Source organism: Suncus etruscus, chromosome 13, assembly GCF_024139225.1.
Source record: "Suncus etruscus isolate mSunEtr1 chromosome 13, mSunEtr1.pri.cur, whole genome shotgun sequence".
NCBI classification, from domain to species: Eukaryota; Metazoa; Chordata; class Mammalia; order Eulipotyphla; family Soricidae; genus Suncus; species Suncus etruscus.
Genome location: NC_064860.1, coordinates 4,836,474 through 4,860,922, shown reverse-complemented (window position 1 = coordinate 4,860,922; position 24,449 = coordinate 4,836,474). Strand labels below are relative to the sequence as shown.

General features: G+C 38.0%; 1 protein-coding gene across 1 annotated transcript in view; it reads left to right on the top strand.

Annotated features, from left to right (window-relative positions):
* PDE1C (phosphodiesterase 1C) overlaps nt 1-24,449 on the top strand; it is a 266,847-nt gene that overhangs the window by 124,342 nt on the left and 118,056 nt on the right. The window lies entirely within an intron of this gene.

The following is a 24,449-nucleotide window of genomic DNA, read 5'->3' as shown; positions in this document are numbered from 1 at the left end:
ATGCTGAGTGAAATAAGTCAGAGAGAGAGAGAAAAACGCAGAATGGTCTCACTCATCTATGGGTTTTAAGAAAAATGAAAGACACCCTTGTAATAATAATTTTCAGACACAAAAGAGAAAAGAGCTGGAAGTTCCAGCTCACCTCAGGAAGCTCACCACAAAGAGTGATGAGTTTAGTTAGAGAAATAACTACATTTTGAACTGTCCTAATATTGAGAATGTATGAGGGAAATGTAGAGCCTGTTTAGGGTACAGGCGGGGGTTGGGTGGGGAGGAGGGTGATTTGGGACTTGGGTGATGGGAATGTTGCACTGGTGATGGGTGGTGTTCCTTTTATGACTGAAACCCAAACACAATCATGTATGTAATCAAGGTGTTTAAATAAAAAAAAATTAAAAAAAAAAAAAAAAAAAAAGAAAAAAAAAAAAGAACAGTCCCAGAACCTTCAATTAAAAGAAATGCCTTTAATCACTGATAGATTTCTCTGGTCATCTTGAGTAAGTTTGCTGGCAATTTTCAAATTGTTGGAACAATGCCTTCAAATCCATATGCTTACTCCTAGCGTGAACTTAATCCAACTCTTATTGATACACTTATTCCTTTATTTTCACTACTAAATGCAGCATCAATAATTTGAATTTTAAAAATATGTATGTTCATCAAGGACTTTTTAGTTCATGGTAGTTTAAAGTTGTTTTTGTATTTTTTCATTTTGTTCTAGGTTACACTTTTGTTCTTATTGAACCAAGAGATAATGTAATATGTTTCCTGTGCCTAGTTCTGAGTAAATCCAGACTGAATGTAACTTCTTTCCTGGCTGGTAAGCTAGAAGGACAATTATTTCTAAAAATAATTTCTAAAAATAATCAGTAGATCCCTCTCTCTTCATGTGTACTTAGAAGGTGGTTCATGAAATTTAAAAAATGTTGACTATTTTCTTATGCACTTATGATCAGTGCTTTAAATTTGTGCAACTATAAACAGGAAAATTTAAGTTGGGAGTCAGCATAAGTTAAAGAGGAAATGACTACCTTCAATCCTGTCTTAATGATACTTATCTCAATTAAGGAGCTATCCAAAGAACTGATTATTTAATAAGTATTATGCTGGCCCTTTGGTTCAAGTTTGTAAATGTCATTTTCTAGGCATTCTATGAGCAGCTGTAAAACATGATTAGATTGTGATAAGTACGTTTGACCAGTTGTTTTTCTGTCTGACTCACACTACTCTCTGGAGAAATCTCACTTGAGGAAACAGTCTTCCCTGTTCTGTATACCCTCAATGAAGTTTGGCAAAAAGAATGGACTAGCTTAACATTTAAGTTTTTTCAATTGTAAAACTATGTTTATGCTGACTTAAGTATCTATTGTCCAAAGACTAACATATTTTACAATAAGTATTAATGCAAGGACGAACTTTGAATCTGACCTTGTGATACTTGCAAAAGTAATTATGCACAATTCACTGGAGGGCTGAAGTATGAAGAGTAGAATCATTAAAATTCTGTACTGCTTGAATTGATTTAATTTACCAGCATGTTGATAAGATTTAAATGTTGCCTTGTATTCTGACATATTTGTCAGATATCTCTGGACTCTATTATCTTGATATATATACATATATATGTCACTGGATATTTTAAGCATCATATTTTCAGGTATCTTTTATGTGCTCAATAGAACATTTTAATTAATTTTTGAATGAATCTTTTTGCTTCTTTTTTTCATATTTGTTTCTATTCATATCTATATCCTTGGAAATAAGTTGTACTAAGAGATTGTTAAAAAAATAAAATAGTAAAGTCTCATTGTTCAGTTACCAATCATAAATGTGATAAAATACCCATTTCAGTTTTTATAATGATTTCTGCAGCATACTTGAACATAATATTTGAAAAAGGTTATTTTCATTCTTTTTGAAATTTTTATTGAAATTATTGTGAATTACAGGTCCTTCATAATTGAATTTCAGGCATATAGTGACAGTGAATTAGGGCCATTCTTACCATCAGTTTTGACCTCCTTTCACCAGAGTTTCCAGCATATATCCCATGTCTCCATCCTTAGTCGAGTGATCTACCACTGTAACAGGTTCATTTTTGTGTTTAGGGTCTCTTGATTCTATTGCTGTTGACTTTGGCTTGGGTATTTAGTGCTCACCATTTTTTCCAACCAATGCACCTGAGGCCACTTGATTCCTAGATCCCATTTACATTTATTTTTTTCTCTTAATTTGTAAGAAGACATAGAAAAATGAGATAAAACAAAGTAATTCATGGTCCTAAGTTCCATTAAAAAGAACCTATGTAGAAGATATAAATGGAAGACCCTATCTAGAAAACATAAATAAATTTTTAAAAAGGGTGTATATTGCAGTGGGCTTCATTTTTTTTATTGGCGGGGGTTGTTTTGTTTTGTTTTCATAGGTGCAATAAATGTTGTAAAAATTAGAAAGAAAATACCTTTGGCCTAAAATAAAACAGGGTGTCTCTAGCCATGAAGCATATTGTCATAAAACCAATTACAAGCTCCAGGCATACTACTTGTCCAACTCCAAGGTCTTTCTTTATGGTGCCAGGAAAAGTTTTACTCAGTCATGGTTCTTGTAGTCAGTCTTCTGTGTTTAGAGAGTTTGGTTTTTGCACATATTAAGGTAAAGGCCTGTATCATGAAGTATCTTCTAATTTCATTTCACCATTAAGTGGTAAGACAGGGAATCCTAACCTTGGAGCAAGTTGTTGCTGTTTTCTCATCTTCAGGCTGTCATATGAACCTACCCTAGAGCAAGATGGTGCCAGACAGACATTAGGCCTTCCTCTGGGGGGAGTTTGATTCCTGGTGCTGGTGCAGAAAACCATATCAGTTCTAAGGTTGGATGCAAGGTTCAGGGTTTGGTGTTCGATGTCTGATCAATTTAGGTCTAAGTCAAATCTCCATGACAAATGTTCAAGGTGAAAGGCACCCCTGCACTATAAAGTGTATATGTTTTTATCCCTATTAGATAATACCTTCTTTCCATACAAAAGATTTCCCCATTTTAGTGTGTCTATGCAAAAAGGAACAATGCCATATATGGTATTGGTGCATATGGGGGTAAAAATAACAAGATAATCATTCTCTATACCTGGTTCTAACCTGGACTCAGATCCCAATCAATAATTTCCTATTAGCATTTTCTATTACGCAGTTAAAAAAAATACACTTCATGCCCCATATCTCCAACCTTAGGTGAATGAGTCTGCTTCAGGGACATGTATGAAATAATTTAAACCAAGCTGAGTCTTCTACCTAATATCTCTTCCACCCTGCCTACCAGAACTGCCTTTTATATTGAGTACAAAGACCACCCCTGGGTAGGGCAGTAAAGATGGCTCAGGCCACTCCCACCCAGGTTCACAAGTAAAACAATCTCTAGATTCTTCATTAAAGGTGAGGTAAACTTTGCTATTAAGAATAATGTTGGCTATGGGCTTCTTAAAGTAGCTGTTACTGTCTGTTTTGCTGAGGATTTTCTTCATGAATAAATGTTGGATTTTTGTCAAATGCTTTCTCTGCATCGACTGATATGATCATGTAGTTTTTGTCATCTTTTTGTTGATTTTGTGTATGATGCGGATTGACTTGTATATTGAACCATCCTTGCATCCCTTGGATGAAACCCACTTGGTCATGATATATAATCTTTCTGATGCATTGTATTGTTGAATTTGGATTGCTAAGCTTTTGTTAAAGATTTTTGTGTCCATGCTCATTAGTGAGATTGATCTGTAGTTTTATTTTTCTTGGTGGTATCTTTGTCATCTTTGGGAATAAGAATTATATTGGATTCATAAAAGGAACTAGGAAGGATTCCTATCTTTTCAATATTTTGGAAGAATCTTAGGATCAATGGTAGTAATTTTTTGCTGAATGTTTGATAGAATTCACCTATAAGCCCATCTGGTCCTGGACTTTTATTCTTGGGGAATTTCTTAATACTGTTTCAATTTCCATACTTGTGATTTGCCTGTTTAGGCTTCTTACTTCTTCTTTATTAAGTAAAAGGAGACAATATTTTTCCAGAAATTTGTCCCATTTCTTTTGAGTTCTCTAATTTAACTGTGTACAGTTTTTCATAAAAAGACTTCATAATGTTATGGATTTCTTGGAATTCTGTTGTAATCTCTCCCTTTTTATTTCTGTTCTGATTTATTTGAGTGTCTCTCTTTTTTCCTTGTCAGTGTTCCCAGCGGTTTGTCTATATCATTTATTCTTTCAAAAAAAAACCAGTTCTTGGTCTCATTAATCCTTTGTATTGTTTTTTTATTTCTATGTTGTTAATTTCTACTCTGGTTTTTACTATTTTTTTCTTCTATTTGTACTTGGGTTCCTTTGCTTGGTTTTCCAGATATTTAAGGTGTCACATTAAATTGTTGATTTTGTAATTTTCCTCTTTCCTAACATAGGTCTGTAATGCTATAAGTTTACCCCTAATTACTGCTTATATTGTGTCCCATATATTTTTGTCAATTTGTTTCTTCATTGTCATTTATCTAAGGAATCTTTTTATTTTTCCTTGATTTCCTTTCTGATCCAGCTGTTGTTGAGCAGCATATTGAATAGTCTCCATGTGTTAGATTTTCCCCACATCTTCTTTTTACAGTCAATCTTAACCTCTATTGCATTGTGGTCTGATAGATTTCTTGGTAAAATTCTTGTATTTGTGACTTTATGTACATTAGACTTATGTCCTAGAATGTGGTCTATTCTAGAGAAGTTTTCATGTGCACTTGAGAAGAAAGTGTATTCATCTTTTTGAGGATGGAAGGCCCTATATAGATACATTATTCCTAATTCTTCTAATTTCTCATTTAGGGCTCTTAGGTCTTTGCTAGTGGTCTGCCTAGTGGATCTGTCTAGTGGTGATAATGCCAATGTTGAAATCTCCCACTACTACCACATTTCCATCCATATGTTTCTCCAGGTTCATGATCAAAAGCCTTACATATTTTGGTGGCACTATATTTGGTGCATAAATGTTGAATTGAGTTAGTACTTAGTCTCATACTCCCCTAATTAATAAGTGGTGTCCATATTTGTCTCTGAGTACTTTCTTGAGGTTAAATGCAATTTGTTCTGATATTGGTATGGCTTTCCCAGCTTAGTATATTTTTCCAGTGGCACATATAATTGTTTGTATCCATTTACTCTAATTCTGTGTTTATTCTGAGCTTTTAATTGTTTTTTTTTTTTTTTTTGCAGGTAGCAGTTATTCACCTTTTGTTTCCTAACCCAACCCAGTACTCTGTGCCTTTTGATAGGAGAGTTTACTCCATTGACATTTAAGGAAATTATTGACAGAGAGGGCTGTTTTGCTGTGATAGTGTGTGGGGTTGTTGTTGTTACAATTGGTTGTTTGGTTTTTGTAATTGATCTCTGAGTAGTTCATTTAGAGTTGTTTTTTTAAGTGCAAATAGTGTAAGTTCTTTTTTTTTTGTCTGAGAATGTTTTACTCTTACCTCTCAAGTAAATGAGAGTTTTTCTGGGTAGTGGATTCTATAGTGAAAGCTTCATTCATTCAGTAGTTTAAATATGGCGTTCCATTCTTTCCTTGCCTGGATTGTTTCAAATGGAAGATTTGGTTTGATCCTTACGTTCTTTCCTCTGTACTTGAGGTTTTTCTTCTCCTTTACTCCTTTAAAGAATTCATCTCTCTCTCTTTTATTTGCCATTGAGGTTACTATCTGTCTTGATGTTGTTCTGGTAGGATTTATTTTGTTTGGCACTCTTTTTTGCCTCCTGAATTTGTACAGCAGCCTCTTTCCCAACAGTGAAAAATTTCTCTGTTATTATTTCCCTCACTACTTGTTCTTCCTCTTTCCCTTTTCCTCCCCTATCTGGTATTTATATAAATCATAGATTATTTATTTTGTCTTTGTTCACTAAGTACCAGACATTTTCTTCCAGTGTTTTGTTTTTTGTTTCTTTATTGAATTATTTGTTGTTACTGGCATACATTTTGTCTTCCAGTTCATTCATGCGATTCTCCATGTGTCTAATTCTGTGTTTTTAAGTTCCCTTAGTTCCATTTGTATGGATTGCTCATCTTCTGATAGAGTTCTTCATTGACTTGGATGAATTTCTCATGTATAGATTTCTTAATTTCTCAGGCTAGTGATTCCTTGATTTTCATTGCTAAGACATTACATGCTTATTTTAGATCCTCATCTATAAGGCTCATGCAGTTTGGAGAGGTTGGAAATTTACTAAAATATCTCTCCATATCCCCAGATGCAGATGACTTCCTTAGTGTCTACATTATTCTTTGCATTCGGTGGGTTGAAGTGTTGAAGTTTCAGTGTTAGGAAGGAAGGAAGGAAGGAAGGAAGGAAGGAAGGAAGGAAGGAAGGAAGGAAGGAAGGAAGGAAGGAAGGAAGGAAGGAAGGAAGGAAGGAAGGAAGGAAGGAAGGAAGGGAGGAAGGAAGGAAGGAGGGAGGAAGGGAGGAAGGGAGGAGGGAGGGAGGGAGGGAGGGAGGGAGGGAGGGAGGGAGGGAGGAAGGAGAGAAAAATGTTGCAAACTATTTCATTGGGTTATTCTTCTGTTTTGGGATGTATATTTTCTGAGTGAATGAAGTGCTGATATATAGCTGGTTTGCTATAAATTGAGATGTCCTATGCCCCATCCAGGTTGAGTGTTGGTACTCTGAGGAAGACTAGGCTTTCCAGCATACCTCTCCTGATGGGGAGTCCTCAGGAGCTTCCACATGGTGGCTACAGATGCCTGTGTGGAAGAGGCCTTGGTGATGATTTTCTTTACATGCTCTCAGGGTGTTTGGATGAAGTCTCAGCGGACCCTTTGCCTCACCCCTATAGAGCTAAGGTCTATGAGGTTTGAGAGTCTAAGAATAACTGAAAAAAAATGTTTTATGAACAAATTTAAAATATTTTTGCTAGAACAGAAATTTCATAAAGTGGCTTTCATGTTGTAATTTTCTAGACAATCATTACTAATTCTTTTGTTTGTTTGTTTGTTTTTGGCCACAACAAGTGACACTCAAGGGTTACTCCTGGCTATATACCCTCAGAAATCGCTTCTGGCTTAGGGAACCATATGGGACATCAGGAGGAAGGGGTATTGAACCTCAGTCCGTCCTAGGCTAGCATGGGAAGGCAGATGCCTTACTGCTTGTGCCACCACTCCTGCCCCAGTCGTAACTAATCCTTGAGAAAGTTTGGTATAGCTTTGAATATCTTCTCCTATGCTTTTTAATTTTTTTTGTTTGTTTTTTTGGGGCCACACCTGTTTGATGCTCAGGGTTTACTCCTGGGTAAGCGCTCAGAAATTGCCCTTGGCTTGAGGGGACCATATGGGACGCTGGGGGATCGAACCACAGTACTTCCTTGGCTAGCACTTGCAAGGCAGACACCTTACCTCTAGCACCACCTCACCGGCCCCATATGCTTTTTAATTTTACTATTTTCTGTAATAAATAAAATTGTAGTAAAATTTTAATGATATTTCTGAGGCTAATAAATTTTTAGGTAATTGAACATTGTATTTATTTTCGAAATAAGTGTACATGTACACTTTAATTTTTTTTTTTTTTTTTGATTTTTGGGGCCACACCTGGTGGTGCTGGTGGTGCTCAGGGATTACTCCTGGCTGTCTTCTCAGAAATAGCTCCTGGCAGGCACGGGGGACCATATGGGACACTGGGATTTGAACCAACCACCTTTGGTCCTGGATCGGCTGCTTGCAAAGCAAACACCACTGTGCTAGCTCTCCGGGCCCTGAATATTTTTAAAATAATTTATATATAATACTTTGTTAATAATATAACATTAAAAAATTTGTAGCAGTAAGTTAATTTAATTGCTTGGTTTATTGGTGCTTGTTTTTGGCTGTTTTGTTTTGGGGCTACACCCATTAATGCTCAAGGATTACTCCTGGCATGACACTGCTTTGCTGACAGGTCAAGTAAAATACCTGGTGTAAGCCCAAATGTTTGCATCTATGGTTTGGTGAGAAGTGGAAACTCCCTCTCAGCAAACACTAACTATGATAGGCCTCAGCCAACCACTCCTTCCTTGAGGTTTTACAATGGAGATTTCCAGCATCAATACCAAGAGCAGAATTTTTTTTATTTCCTCTGGTTCTCTTGTTCCTAGAGCAGAAAATCATTTGATGACAGTGCTTTTTCCACATCCTAGTTCCACCCCCCCTTGAAAAAGATTTTAAAGCTCAAGAAAGCTCTTTAAAAAATTCCTCCTTGTACATTCAATAGAACATGTTATAATACCATGTAGATTCAGATATATAGTAATATTCATTTATTAAAAATATCTCATAAAGTGTTTGCCTAGAATTGACAAATTTTTCAGATGCTAAGCAAGGAAGTTCTAGCACAAGAGTGGTACAAGACCAGCTTCTGAGGAGAAACTCTACAGCAGTAGACAATATTTTTAAATAGCAAAAATTAGTGTTACAAACAATGAAGGATAGATTTTGTGGGACATTCTCAGTACTTTATTTCTATTGATTCTTTAGTATTTGCTACCATTGCTCTAATTTGTTCTGTAAATCAACTCTTCTTGTAAGTTCTGACAGAATATTACTAATCAGGGACAAATTTTTTCCTATATGGTTATAGGAGTTTGGTTCTATATTAGCATTTATCTCCTTTAACTCAGTTATATAGAACCATAGAGAAAGCAAAAAATCACACACACAAGAAACACATACAAAGAAATAAAAAAGACACAAAAATATATACAAAATAACACACAAAGAAACACACATGGAACACACATACACAAAGAAAAAATAGAAAGGAAAGTGAAGCAAACCCCAACCACTACATAGAAAGCAAGAAAAGAAATACAAATGAGCTAGTTGGTAGGTAGCACAAAGCCAACCCACTCCTAAATTCTTCTTTTTCCCTATGAATGAAGTAAAACATGGGGGGAAATTAGGTTTTTACGTACTCAGATATTAGAATGCACAAGTACAGCCAGTCAACAAATGCTAATGCATTAAAGGTTCAGATTCCTACCCACCTCCCACCCTACAGCTATTACAAAATGATTTATGGTTGGCAGGAAATTGAAGGACAATTATTTTGAAAACGAAGTGAAATGTTAATCATATGCAAATTGTTTTCCTTCTTGATTGGAAATAACTCTACAATACAAAGGTTCCTTTCATGCCATTTCTTGCTTACCTCACCCCATTATCCTCAAGCCAACTCCGCATCGTCCATATAAGGGCAGTGGCTTGAGAAAAGAAACCTTCAAACTAAACCCTCTATTAACTGAATGAATTGACGATTTGAACTGATGATTGATGAATTGAAGAGGGAAGAGAAACTGCCTTAGATCTTAAAGGTTTGAGACATAGACACTGGCCACAATATCGTATTTTTCCCCTCACCTTGTTTCCTATTACTAAAAGTTCTCATCTTAAAAAAAAATTCCTGTTGGGGCTGGAGAGATAGCATGGAGGTAAGGCGTTTGCCTTACATGCAGAAGGACAGTGGTTCGAATCCCAGGATCCCATATGGTCCCCTGAGCCTGTCAGGAGCGATTTCTGAGCATAGAGCCAGGAGTAAGCCCTGAGTGCTGCCGGGTGTGCTCCCCACCAAAAAAAAACCTTGAGTTCTGCTGCTTACCTCATCACTGGTTTTTAGCCTCCACTTGAGCTCCTCTAAAAAATCCATCCCAAAAGGATACCAGCTCATTCCAGCCCCGTGAACATTTTTCTTCCTTCATACTGCCTCTGTGGCCAAGCAGACAGACCCTGGAGATAGATACTGAATAGGTAAAGATAAATTCAGTCCAACTGTATCACCACTATTCTATATCATTCTAAATCTGTATCATAGTTTTCTGTCCCATTTCTTATTACAGTTTTTATTTGAAGGTAATTTTAAATTTATATTTTTCAAAGAAATAATAGAAATATCTATTCCTTTGGATCCTTCCCCATAAGAAACATGTCTTCTTCATAACAAACATTATGGACAATAATGACCAGATATTGATAGGAACACAATCCACTAATCTTCAGATCTCTCAGTTCTTTGTTTATTGATTTGGTTAGTTTGTGGATTACACATTGTGGTGCTCTGGCTAGTTCTCCTGACTCTGCACAGTGTAGGAATCGCCCCCTGAAATGGGGGATCATATGTGATGCTGGACATTCCAAGCAGCATCAACCATATGAAAGGTAGGTGGTACAGTAAACCCTTCTACTATCATTCTGGTCTAAGACCTTCACGTTTTTTTCACACATGCCTACAGGTGTGACTATATTTATATGTGTAGCTATGTGTATCCAGTGACACCAGAAAAATACAGAAGAGTACCCACATTATCCAAAGAATCCCAGTTGTATTCTGTTTTGAAATCATCTTTATCTCCCAAGTTTCCCACTCTTGGTTGCCAGTGATCCATTTTTTATTTCCTGATTCTCTTATGTCAAGACTATCATATAAATGGAATCATAGTCTATTGGAGATTGGCTTTTTATTCTCAGAATTGTTTTCTCAAGAACCATGATGCTTTTTTTCTCTTTATTGAAGGCAAAGATGCAAAGAAAGGACAAGGTGACGTTACAGTGGGAAGGTAATCACCCATAAACAGAATTCTCAAAGGAAATCCCCTTGCTAACACCTTAATTTTGAATTATCAGCCAAAAAATTTAAGAAAAATAAAACAAATCTTATGCACATTTACTTTGTTCCTCAAGTTCCCAGATTGTAGTATATTATAACATTTCTTAGCAGTACACAAAGCAATCTAAAGCCACAAAATTTATGCAACTCCTTTAACATTAAAGGTTGTAGTATTGTTGACACAGTTGATCATAATACATTATTTCATTAAGGATGAGTCAAAGGAGTACAGCAAAGACGGTGTTAGTGTGGCAATTGTTTGCATAAGCCCAGCAAAATATAGGGGACATAGAAAGGAAAAGCCTTGCCAAAATACAAGGAGACCTTACCCCTGAAGTTTTCTGGCATAAGACCAACTCTAGGCTCCAGGCATATTAGAACCATGAGTTTTTGTCTGTATATATATATATATATATATTTGGTTTTTGGGCCATACCCGGCGTTGCTCAGGGGTTACTCCTGGCTGTCTGCTCAGAAATAGCTCCTGGCAGGCACGGGGGACCATATGGGACACCGGGATTCGAACCAACTACCTTTGGTCCTGGAACGGCTGCTTGCAAGGCAAACGCCACTGTGCTATCTCTCCGGGCCCTTTTGTCTGTATATTTGGGAAGTTAGATCAGCCTTGTTCACTGAGTCTCTGAATGTTACAGAGTTATAGTCACCAAACTGCAAAGTAGGGGTTTCTGTTAATCTTCATGGTGTAGAAACAAGTAAATGTGTAGTTTTTAGTACACAAGGAACATGATGTAAATGAAAACTCATTATACATGGCAGGATTTCATTTTCTGGCCCTGACAAAGGCTGGTTGGCTTGCTGCCAAACCCACTTTCTCCTGCTCCATGTCAGAAAAAGGCCTCCGTGTCTCTCTGGCCACAGGTGGCCACATGGCTGTTTTCTGAATTCCAGAGGAGGCCATCATTGGTCATCAGTACACACCCAGCCTCATTTATAAAATCATCTGTGTATGTCCTTCCACATTTTGGTCCTTCTGTAGCAATCTTGGAGACCAGTGTCAGACTCAGAGAAGCCACAAGGTGGCCTGAAATCTTGATGTCACTCCCAGAATTCTCGGTCTTTGCAGTGCTCTTTTGGGAGGGGAGGAGTGCTATCCTTGGTGGTACTTAGGGGTTACTCCTTGCTATAAGCTTAAGAATCACTCCTGGATCCAGGGTACTATATAAAATAACAGGGATTGAGACAGGTTAGCCATGTGCAAAGTGAATACCCTCCATGCTGTGCTGTCGCTCCAGCACCATCCTTTGCAGCTTTGTTTGTTTGTTTGTTTGTTTGTTTTGTCTTTGGGCCACACCCGGCGATGCTCAGGGATTACCCCTGGCTATGTGCTTAGAAATCGCTCGTGGCAGGCAAGGGGGACCATATGGGATGCCAGGGGATGGAACCGCGGTCCATCCTAGTTCAGCTGTTGTCAAGGCAAATACCCTATTATTGTGCCACCATTTCAGCCCAATCCTTTGCAGTTCTGAGTCACAAAATCCTGAGGGGTCTCTAGACAGTGATGACCAAGGACTTGGAACCTTTAAGAAGGATATAGGGGCATTGGTGGTGGGTATGTTGCACTGGTGAAGGAAGGTGTTCTTTTTATGACTAAAACTCAACTACAAACACATTTGTAATCATGATGCTTAAATATATTTCATGAAAAAAAAAGACTAGGACACTTCATTTTCTTCTCCTTTTGTAATGATTAATGATTTTGAATATCGTGACTGGTACTGTATGTCTTCTTCAGCAAAAACATTTTTTAACCAAATCATCATGAAATGAAAAGTTACAAAGGGTCAGAGAAATGGTACAGTTGGTAAGGCGGTTGCCTTGTATTTGGCTATCTGGCTGACCAGGGTTAGATCCTCTCTATTCCAGATAGTCCCATATGCACCACTAGGAATAATTCCTGAATGCAGAGTCAGGAGTAACCACTGAACATTGCTGGGGCTTTGTCAAAACCAAAATTCAAAATAAACAAAACAAAAAAGCCAAAGTTATAAAAATCATTGGTGATTTTTAGTTGCAAATATTAGAGCACCCATCCACTTTTCTCTACCAGTGTTTCAAGTTCCCCTCCCACACTCCAGCTTACCACTCTGGCATACACTTTTCTATTCTTTCCTGGCTAGCTGGGAATACCCATGTCCTGGCCCAAGGGCATATACTGCCATGTCCACACAACTTCCAATTTGAAGCCAAAAGTCCCCATAGGACCAATATCTCAGTTTTATTTGACTTTTTCTTTTCTTTTCTTTTTTCTTTTCTTTCTTTCTTTTTTTTTTTTTTTTTTTTTGGTTTTTGGGTCACACCCGGCAGTGCTCAGGGGTTATTCCTGGCTCCATGCTCAGAAATTGCTCCTGGCAGGCACAGGGGACCATATGGGACCCTGGGATTCGAACTGATGACCTTCTGCATGAAAGGCAATCACCTTATTATCTCCATGCTATCTCTCCGGCCCCAACTTTTTATTTTCTATTGCATTTCTGGAATTAATTTTTAGGGAGGTGTTATGCAAATTCAGTATCTTGTGGGTCAACCTTTACTGATTTTTGTTTGTTTGTTTGCTTTTGGGGGTCCGTCACTGACTGTCCTCAGGGCTGACTTCTAGCTCTGGGCTAGGAGGTGTTCAGGCAATTGTATGTGATTTGGGGGAATGAACTCTATCCAATATCCTGCCTGCTATACTAGGAATTAATTTTGTGAAATCATGCTAATTAATTAATATTAGATTTTGGACTACAGTTGGCTGTGCTTAGACTCTATGCCTTGTCTATGCTGAGGAATCACAGCTAGAGGGGCTCAGGGGACTATAAAGGGTGCCAGGAATAGAATCCAGGCCATCATGCAAGATTAGAGGCCCCTTTTTGCATTTTTTTTAAAAGAAAAACTTAAAAGCAGCAGGGAAAATAAAAAGGACATTTTATGGTGCCGGAGAGATAGCATGAAGCCAGGACATTTGCCTTGTATGCAGAAGGACTGTGGATCAAATCCAGGCATCCCATATGGTCCCCTGAGCCTGCCAGGAGCGATTTCTGAGTATAGAGCCAGGTGTAACCCCTGAGCACTACCAGGTGTGACCCAAAAACAAAACAAAACAAAAAGACATTTTATATTAATCTTACTAAGGCATATTTTATAGCCACTATATATTATTCTGGGAATTTTACTGGATGTGTGAGCTTTAGTTTCTCTGAATAATCATATTAACAATGCAATTTGGACTGAACAGAAAAAAATATTCATGGCCAATGAGGGTGCACTGGTGTTGACTTTTAGAGGTGAAGGATTGTCTCTCTGTATGATTTCTATCTTCCCAAATCTTTCCACTGACTTTTGTTTGGGGCCACAGCTGGCAATGCTCAACAGGTTGCTCCTGGCTCTGCTCTCAGAAATTACTTTTGGTGGGCTCATGGGACCATATGGGATGCCGGGGATTGAACCCAGGTCAGTCACATGCAAGGCAAATGCCCTACCCACTGTGCTATTATTCTGGTCCCTCCATTAATTTTTACTTTTGTTTTGCTCATCTTGCTTTTCTCATTACTACTATTCAGTGATGGTTTTAGTCCTGAACATTTCTATGGTCTGTTGGAATAGATGTTTCTGAAGTAGTATGCTTACCAGTAGAGAAATGTGAGGGTGAGTATCTTTTTTTAATAAATGCACATGAAAATTAACTTCTAGAACTTACCTCTTGGAAGTCTGGCAGGATCTCACATCCTATTTTCATACTTCACTGCTTGGCTTCTGATACATTTTGAATGCTTTTTCCTTCTTTATTCTTCATTTCTTACACAAGTTCAGAAAATGGGTATTTTAGTCACCTTCCCCAGTTTATTCTGATAATCCAGAATCAGAATTTAGAGAGACTTTTTACCCCTACTAGGAATATTTCTTGAACTTAAAAAATATTTTTTTTTGCAAATCTGTATGAGTTTTGCCATGATGTATTTCAGAGGGAAAGTGTGTCTTTCAGATATGTGTGAGGGCCTGAGTTAAAGTATTGACCTTCTCATCCCTAAATGGAGTTGAATGATAATAAAAATGGATAACGAACAAAACAATTAACTTTTGTAGATCATAAACTTGTGTTACCACAAAAGCTCTAAGGAAAAACAAGTTCATGGCCTACTCCCAGTCAGCAACCTTGCAAACATTCTCATTCACTTTCTCATGCTACATATATTTTTCTTAAAGTAAAAAAAAAAATACTATACATACATGGCTAGTCCATGGCCTAATGTCATGAAGAGGAAAAAACAAATGTTTATCTAAAAACACCTTTAAGGAGTTGCAGCGAAATCGAAGTATAGGAAAGCCATATTTTTCTGACCCTGGAGCCTGCTGTTAGATTGGAGTCTCTAGAGGGCATCAGTCTTACACTAGCCTCACCTCCTCCCATATAAAAATCCTTTAGAGAATTTCCACTGTCATTAGAAGAAAATGCGGTTTCTGTAGCTTGGCACAATAAACCCATGAAGATCAAGTTCTGATTATCCCCCAAAGAATATCTCTTACTTGTTCAGTAGTTCCTCTGATATTTAAATTTTTTTGAGACTCCACATTTTTGTTTTGTTTTGTTTTTGGGTCACACCCGGAAGTGCTCAGGGGATACTCCTAGCTCTATGCTCAGAAATCGCCCCTCGCAGGCACGGGGGACCATATGGGATGCCAGGATTCGAACCAATGACCTTCTTCATGAAAGGCAAATGCCTTACCTCCATGCTATCTCTCCGGCCTCATTTTGTTTTTATTGTTTTTTAATTTTTATTAAATACTATCTTTATTTAAGAACCATAATTACAAAATTGATTATATTGGGTTCAGTCATAAAAAACACCACCCTTCACCAGTGCAACATTCTCACCACCAATGCCCCATCTCTGTACTCCCCCACCCCCTGCCTGTATTTAAGATAGGCATTCTCTCACTCATTAACATTGTCATGAGAGCTGTTCACTGCTTAGGAAAAGAAATTTCTTGTGGATTGTTTCTGCATTGGTGAATATTCTGATACATGTAGCATAAATATATACATATTTATACACATATATGTATATATATTAGGGTAATTTTTATTTTTGTCAAATTAAATGAAAAGGCATCCCTACTCATTTGCTTTAAAAATTATTTTACCTAATACAGGGGTCTCAAACTCAATTTACCTGGGGGCCGCAGGAGGCAAAGTTGGGGTGAGGCAAGGCCACATAAGGGATTTCACAAAATAAAAAGTCCTCAAACGTCATTATTAACAGTTTTAATGATTTCTTCTGAACATAAATGGAACATTGAGTGAAGATCATGTACAGTTCTTCTAAACATAGCATCTTTTGCCTATTCCTTGCTGCCAGAGACTTGACAGTGCTTCTTCTCACAAATCTGAACCACATTTGCCTTTAGAGAGGAAGCAGTTGAGACCCTCAGTATGGCTTGAAGATGATCATCATTAAGTCTAGACCTGTACTTTGACTTACTGAAGTTCAATGTGGAGAATAACTTTTCACACAAATATGTGTTTCCAAAAAGGCACATTGTGCACTTGAACATTCGGGAAAGCTCAGGGAAGCTGGGGGGCAATTCTCTCAACAATTGCCCATGTATGTCTGCTTTTCCACTAATCTCCCTGAACTTGGCTTTGAGATCAGAGTTGCATTGCAGGTCAATGAGCTCCATTTGAAGCACAGGAGGGGCATCTTGCCCATCAAAGGAAAAGGGGTCCACAAAAATTTGGAAAGTGGCTCTGTGCTTTTTGAAGTCTGCAAATCTGTGATCAAATTCCTTCTCTAGCTTAAAAATAGCATCAACATATTTCTCACCACTGAATGGTATACCTGAATCTACCAGTTCCTTGCATGCTGGAAATGGCAAAGGTTTGTCTGAGAGAGCTCCCATTCTGTGAATGGCCTTTGTATCCTAGTCACTATTTATTTTGAGGTGCAGAAGTTTCTCAGCTTAATATAGTCCCATCTGTTTATCTCTGCTTTCACTTGTTTGGAGAGTTATGTTTCCTCCTTGAAGATTCCTTTAGTTTCAATTTCACAGAGTGTTTTACCTAGCTGTTGTTCTATATACTGCATGGTTTCAGGTCTGATATCAAGGCCTTTAAGCCATCTGGATTTAACCTTTGTGCACGGTCTTAGATGAAGGTCTGAATTCCCTTTTTTCATGTGGCTGACCAGTTATCCCAACATCACTTTTTTTTCTTTGAATTCTATGAACATCCCCCATATGTATTCTCTAAACTTCTTTTTTTTTTTCTTTTTTTTTGGGGGGGGCCACACCCGGTTATGCTCAGGGGTTACTCCTGGCTATGTGCTCAGAAGTTGCTCCTGGCTTGGGGGACCATATGGGACACCGGGGGATCAAACCGCGGTCCGTCCAAAGCTAGCGCAGGCAAGGCAGGCACCTTACCTTTAGCGCCACCGCCCGGCCCCATATTCTCTGAACTTCTTATATGAGATACTAAATAGGTGGTTGGCACTTTTTGGGTCATCAGAGCTGCCATCTTCATTCTCTATGCATGCTGTTGGCCTGCATTGTTTCCCCATTGTTTCTCCACTGTCATGCTTGTAGTGTGGTATTTATTACGTATTATAGTAGGGTTCATTGGCTAGAAGATGTATGCAGCCATGAAGCCATGTTCCAGAACACAGAGCAGTAATCAGCTCCACCCTTTGTGGGCAGAGTCAGCTCACTTCTGAAGAAGTGCCCTCCAGGAACAATCTGGGTGGGGAAGATCAAAGTCCAGGGTACAGGACAGCAGAGAAGGCTGAGTTCACAATGTCTACCAAGTTTTGGAGCACACAGCAATCTGCTCCACTCTTTTTGGGCAGGACAGCTCTTTTTCTGAAGAAGTGCCCACAGAGAACAATGGGTGGGAAGAATCAAGGCCCAGGACACAGGACAGCATAGAAGGTTGAGGTCTCAATGTCTGCTGTGTTTCAAAGCAGAAATCCTAAAGTTTTTTTAACCTATGAAATTCCTGAAAGGATCTGAGTCTTCATCTGGGTCCCCAGCTTTTAGAGTTTTAGCCAGACTGTTCAATGGAGAAGCAGCACAACTTCCCCACTTTTTCTGTCTTGCCTACTGATGCTCATTGGGCTGAAAGACAGCTGGGTTACCCCCTCAGGTAGAAAGACTCTACTAAAGGAGATTACTCTCTACTGTATTTCCTTTGCACCCTGTCCTAAGTTACCTTCTTGCTCTATTGCATACTGATGCTGATTGGATTCAGGTCTTCCTTGAGACAGGGCATTGCATTGACTACCTTTATATTTCTGGAGCCTTCCAGTGTCTCATTCTAAAAGTGCCCGTCAATTTTAAGTGAGTATCTTGTCTTAGGATTAGACCTCTTATTAGTTACAACAAATAAGTCACCAGAAAAAGTTTGAGATAGCACCTTTGATTGGTATTAAATCTGAAGCCTAAAAGTCTCTACAGGCATCCCATTTGTAGAATTTTTAGTTGTTGGTGGTTGTGTTTTATTTGTTTTTGTTTCTGTTTTGAGGGGCTATGGATCAGAGACTTGCAAATACAAGGCAAGCATTTTGCTACTGTGCTGCAGCTCTGACCCACTGGAGAAGTTGTTTTTATTTCTTTCAAAAGTTCTTAGGAAAGAGTCAGAAGTGACAATAATAGCAAAGAACAGATGTGGGAAAAGATCACTTCATCCATATGTGGCTGGGATACAGATGTTTTTAGGACAGGAGTTTTAGGACTCCTAATTTACTGGAACATGTTCAAGAAGCTCTATAAAAATTATTTCATTTACGAAAGATCACTAAATAGTAAGCTAGGCACAGAGGGGACCACTCATTCTAGCAGCCCTGGGGGTGAGGGTGGAGGTTATGGGAGGCAGGGCAGGAGTGGAGGTGGAGGGAGGACAATTTTGTGGTGGGAATTCTCCATGATTCAATGTTAATATGTACCTAAAATATTGCTGTGAACGATATGTAAGCCACTATGATTAAAATAAAAAATATAATTAAAAAAGACAAAAACATTATTTCATTTACTTTCACATTATATCCAATGAAAGAAAGTCTGAAATGTTAGCCAGGCTGCCATATTAGGTGCTTCTTGTCTATTCTCAAAGGAATAATCTTGGAAAGAATGGACAGATATATAAAGTAGAGTTTGGGGGTTACACATGGTGGTGTTCAGGTGGTACTCCTGGCTCTGTGCTTAAGAATCACTCCTGATGGGCTCAGGAGATCATCTAGGATGCAGAGGATTTGAACTCGAGTCCACTGTGTGCAAGTCAAATGCCCTACCCCTGTACTATCTCTTCGACCCCCAGGGTTTTATAATTTTTAATTCCAGTTACTTTTTGCTCGTGCTTCTCCACTGCTTTTTTTGATACTGTCTTAAGTGAAATGAGCATAGGCACAGTCCCAAGCTCACTAATGAAGTCAAATAACATCAACTCCATTCCTCCTAGAAATTTATCTTTGTGGGGAAAAGACTGTGTCTCTTTTACTCCACTTGTCTCTCTGGTTCCTAAACAAAGCATTCATGCCTCTCTGTATTTATATCTTCTCTTCTTACATTTTCATACAGCCCTCCAAATGGTATGATATTAGAATAAATCCGCATTCAGGACTTCTCTGGACTTGGAGACACAGAACCTCCGTTAATGCATAATATTACTATATGACTTGCAGCAAAAGAGCATATATAAATTAAATTTTTCTGTGTGGCAAAATGAAATATTCATGTAAATATACAATGACTCATTCACAACGTAATAGGGCACTATTATAAAAGAAAGTCCTCTTGCCAAAGTATAAAAGCATAAGCTATTCCTAAAGTAGCACTCACTTCTCTTCTAGAATTATTACTTGGCATCTACAGTGACAGAAATGGAGACTGAATATTTCCACAGACAAGGAACTTAATTATTAATTTGGCTGTATATTTCTCTTCTGCCACCCTGCTTTCCTCTGTTCCTTCCATCATTTCTCTTTTCTTTCTTTCTGTCAGGTGCCCAGTTCCAAAATTCTTTTGAATACTATTAAAAAGTAAATGACTGTATTATAACTTTACCACAAAGTCTGTCCTTGGGATAGTATCCCTTTTAAAAAATGAATTTACATGGAGAAATATCTAAATAAATTATAACCCAGATTGAATTATAATTATTCTAATTCTAATTATAATTAAATTATAACCCAGACAGGTATCTCAGTCTCTCTACCTTATGTAGTCATAGCCACATGTCATGAAAAAGATCCTGCGTATTCACAGACAACCCTTTTTCTGGACTGAGATATAGAAAAAATTTTTTTTCTATACTGGGAAATTGAAGAGCTGTTTCTTTTTCCCCAGAACTTGAGACTCATTAGTGGCCAATGGTGCACGGGGGACCATATGGGACACCGGGATTGAACCAATCACCTTTGGTCCTGGATCGGCTGCTTGCAAGGCAAACACCGCTTGTGCTATCTCTCCGGGCCCATTAGCAGATCTCTTAAGATGCTAGTCCAGAGATGGCCGACGTCCACCAAAGTTGTCCTCCATTTCTTCTATTTAAAAAGGATCTTTAGAATTTCTCTACCTCTGTTTTTCTTTTTTTAGAAAACGGGTGTATTTTGTTTTCTCTTAATATCTTTTCTCAGTGTGTGCTTACTTTTTATTATACTATGACATCAGCTTTCACTTTTGTTTCACAGCTCAGTTTGCTTGAACTTTTATGAAATACAAAATGAATGTGCCCTAAAATTCACTTCTTTTTTGTTTGTTTGTTTGTTTTTGTTTTTTTTGGTTTTTAGGCCACATCTGGTGGCTATGCGCTCAGAAATTGCTCCTGGCTTGGGGGACCATATGAGATGCCACGGATCGAATTGCGATTCGTTGTAGGTTAGCACATGCAAAGCAAACACCCTACTGCTTGTGCCACTGCTCCGGCCCCTAAAATTTATTTTTGATTCCCTTAGTTATCAGTTTTTTCTTTGTTTTTGTTTTGTTGTTTTTTTTTTTTTTTTTCCAAAAATACATCCTTGTCTGCAATTTGAGTTCCCATATTTCTGCTCTTTTTGTTGCTTGATCCTGGCCAGTTTTGTGCTGGTTTTTGTCCTTGATAAAGAAAGGAAGTATCAGCCACTTGCAGTGGATGTGCTGTTACCCTAGAATCTAGGGTAAAATCAGGCAAAATCACTGGCTTATCTTTGGCCCACACCTAGGGACGTTTAAGGGTTACTTCTGGCTATGCACTCAGAAATTGCTCCTGGCTCGGGGGACCATATGGGATGCCGGGGGATCAAACCAAGGTCTGTCCTAGGATAATGCAGGCAAGGCAAACACCTTATTGCTTTGCACCACTGCTCCAGTCCCTCTATTATTATTTTATGGTTTGATTTCATTTCTTATATGCTTAAATGGACCTTTATTCAGTCCAAGAAAAATGACTTGATTGATTCTGCTTCTATTAATTTAAGAACATTTGATTCTTCCATTACTATTTTTCGCTTTTTCTCATAATATATTTTGTTAGTCCTTTTCACATAAACTTATAAATTTAACTTGGGTTCTATTAGCAATTCTTAGTCACTTCTGGTAGATTCTTCAAATCTCGGATGAAGTGAGGGATACATTTACATTTACTTTCGTTTTATGTTGCCAGTTTAAGGTTTAAATACCAAAGGTGTGAGTGGGACTTCTGAGATTCAAACATGGAGACTCACTTAACTGGGTATTCACTTTACTGAAGAACTGCCATTCATTCTTTGCACTCAGGGCTTGCTGCACTGGTTTTCCTATGTGTTGGCAGTCTGACTTCTTTGTGGTGAGTGTGATGGTTAATACCTTCAATGCCAATTCCCTATGTCCTGCTGCCTCTGAAATATGCAGTGCCATTTTGGTGCAGCTACTGGGAACTATGGGACTTCCTTTCACCATTAGGCGGTGACCTCTGCTAACAATGTCTTTGCAGAGGCTTTTATGACTGACTGGAAGTCAGAAGTCAAGTAGCTGCTACCCTTAATCTTATACCTCTATACTTAATTAACATCAGTATGGGGATTTTTTGATTGTTTGGGTTTGCTGTTGTTGTTGTTGTTAGTTTGCTTTTTTTATGTTAATTTTTCTGCCTCATCATTTTAGCTACCTTTTCAGGCCTTTTTTTTCCATTGGGGGAGAGATATGCAAAGAATAGTTTACTTGTTCTGTTCTTTCTCAATAAATCAAATCTGAAGATATTTTATATTAGGAAGGTAGAAACAGCCTTGGTAAATGTTAACTTGATCATAACCTTCAGGATATTGCTTGACCATTGATCATAATTTTCAGGATGTTGCTTGACTATTTTCTCCTCTGGCTCCCTATGCTTATTAAGGATGCCAAATGGCACAGTGGCAGTTGTGTTGGTCAGGTAAAGAGCACATACTTCCTGCTTTGAGAACAAGTTGTGGGATTCCCAGATGCAACAGGACAACTTTAGTTAGCAGTATAGCTTTGCATATTCTAGAGTGGCGAAGAACATAGATTTTAAATGTTCTCTCCATTCATAGGCCAATTGTATTTGTTGGAGGTGATGGATATGTTAACTGACACTATTCAGATGAGTACTTGGCAATATATCAGATTACCCTGTTGTGTTGGTTTTTACTTACAATGTTATGGTAAGTTTAACTAACCAATATGATGTTGGTTATATCTCAATAAAAGCAGATAAAACTCAAGTTATCAGCCATATGGTTATTTGAGTATATCAGTTGACATGGAAAATTTATGTGAATGTATCATTATCAACTTGATTTGTTTTCCTTAAAACAAATAAAAAATATGGTGCTTGTTATAAGTGACACAAAGATGTTAGATGATTTGCCTGGCACTGCATAGCTAGTACATTGCCAAGTTTTAGGTGCAAACTCAAGGTTGTTTCCAACTTTCTGTCCTTTGCTGGATGTCAGGTCACCTAAAATGTTAATGAGTATTTAATTATCTGTGATATTTTCATTATTCCCAATTACTGTGTTTTGAATATCTCTTAGTATTTTATTGCTCTGATATAATATTAAGTTCTCTTGGGAAAAACATTCACATATTTATATGAATAAATAGAGAATAGCTGATATTATTTTTAAAAAATTTTTCCTGCATCTGAGCTAGCAGTGGGGAAGTCTTATTTTCAGTACATCAGAAATTCATTGTCATTTATTTTAAACTAGTTTATTTAATTCTGGAGAATTCTCTATGTGCAGTAAGCATTATTTTCATATGTGTATTCCTAATGCTTCTCTCTCTGACTCTAAGTGAACTACCATATTTGCCGGCATATAAGACGACCCTTCAACCCATGAAAAACTTCCTAAAAGTTGGGAGTCATATTATATGCTGGTATACGGCATGCTGAAACTTGTTCCAGCTTCAGGGACGAGTGATCCGCACCCCTCTTACTTTTAAGAAGTAACTTACTTTTAAGACTTTTAGGAAGTTTTTCATGGGTTGAAGGGTCATCTTATATGCCGGCAAATATGGTAAATCTAATTCCCCTGTCTTACAATATACATAAGCCACAGAGATGCCCTTCCCAATGGCCATTCCTGAAAAGGAACTTGATCATGGCCAAATCTCACACAGTATTCAATGAGAACAAACCAATGACCTTATACTCAGGATAACAATATAGTAGGGGAGGGGCTGGAAAGATAGCTTAAAGGTAAGGCATTTGTCTTGCATGCAGAAGGACAGTGGTTAAATCCCAGCATCCCATATGACCATGGCAGGCTCCTGAGCCTGCCAGGATCGATTTCTTAGCATAGAGCCAGGAGTAATCCCTGAGCACTGCCAGGTGTGATGCAATAAATGGCCTGATTGAATAGACATTGAGGGTTGATCTTCAGCAGCAGGAAACTTAGTTCCATGGGAGTGGAGAAGGGTAAGAGGGTACAGAATGTATGTTGGGGTTGCTGGAATATTTTATGCATGAAATTCCACTGTTAACAGTTTTGTAAACCATAGGGATTCTAAGATATATTTTTTAAAAGAAAAACAATTACCCATTTAGAATGATTCAGAAAAATCATTGAGAAAGGGTCGACTGTAGAGTATAAAGGTTGATTAGGCTTTGGTTAATGGGCATTAAGGAGTCCAGATAAAAATTCAAAACCCATGTTAGTTACAGGGAAAAATATCTGTCCCTCTCATTGTTTTAGGGCTGACAGAGTCATCAAAACAACTCAGATTAGTTACTTAAAACTGTCCACCTAAAGTCCTCAGAGTGGAGTTATAAAGTTCTCTCAGCTGTAAGTTGGAGAGAAAGAGATATAATACCCAAACCAATGGATGGAATGAGCAGGTGCAGAATACTAAAGAGAAAGAACAGGGACTTTGTGGAACAAGGAGGGAAGACATCCTTTCTTCCCCTGGTAAAAAGAGCGATGTTCTCAGTGGAAATGCATGTCTTCACTAAAGAACCTCGCTGATACTCCCAGACTCTTTTAGAGCTCTTTTAGAGCATAAAGGAGAGCCTGTTTGACCAGGAGTGGGGCCAAGAGAGTGGTTTGAATTTTTCCTTACAGCTTCTAGGATCTTGGCTGTTCTTAAGTCAGAATAATCTACTTCCTAGAGCAGGTTTCTTGGTGAAACAACTCTGAGAATCATAGGGTTGTCTGATTTGAGCGCCTTTCTCTGTATAATGTTATTAGCAACTGTGACTTCAATATCAAATTAGACAATAAAAATGACAAAAAAAAAACTTGGGAAGAAGTTGATGAAGGAGAACAGTTTTAACTTTGTTTCACAGGTGCAAAGGTTTCCTAGATGACTGCTTAATTCCATCATTTAGCTT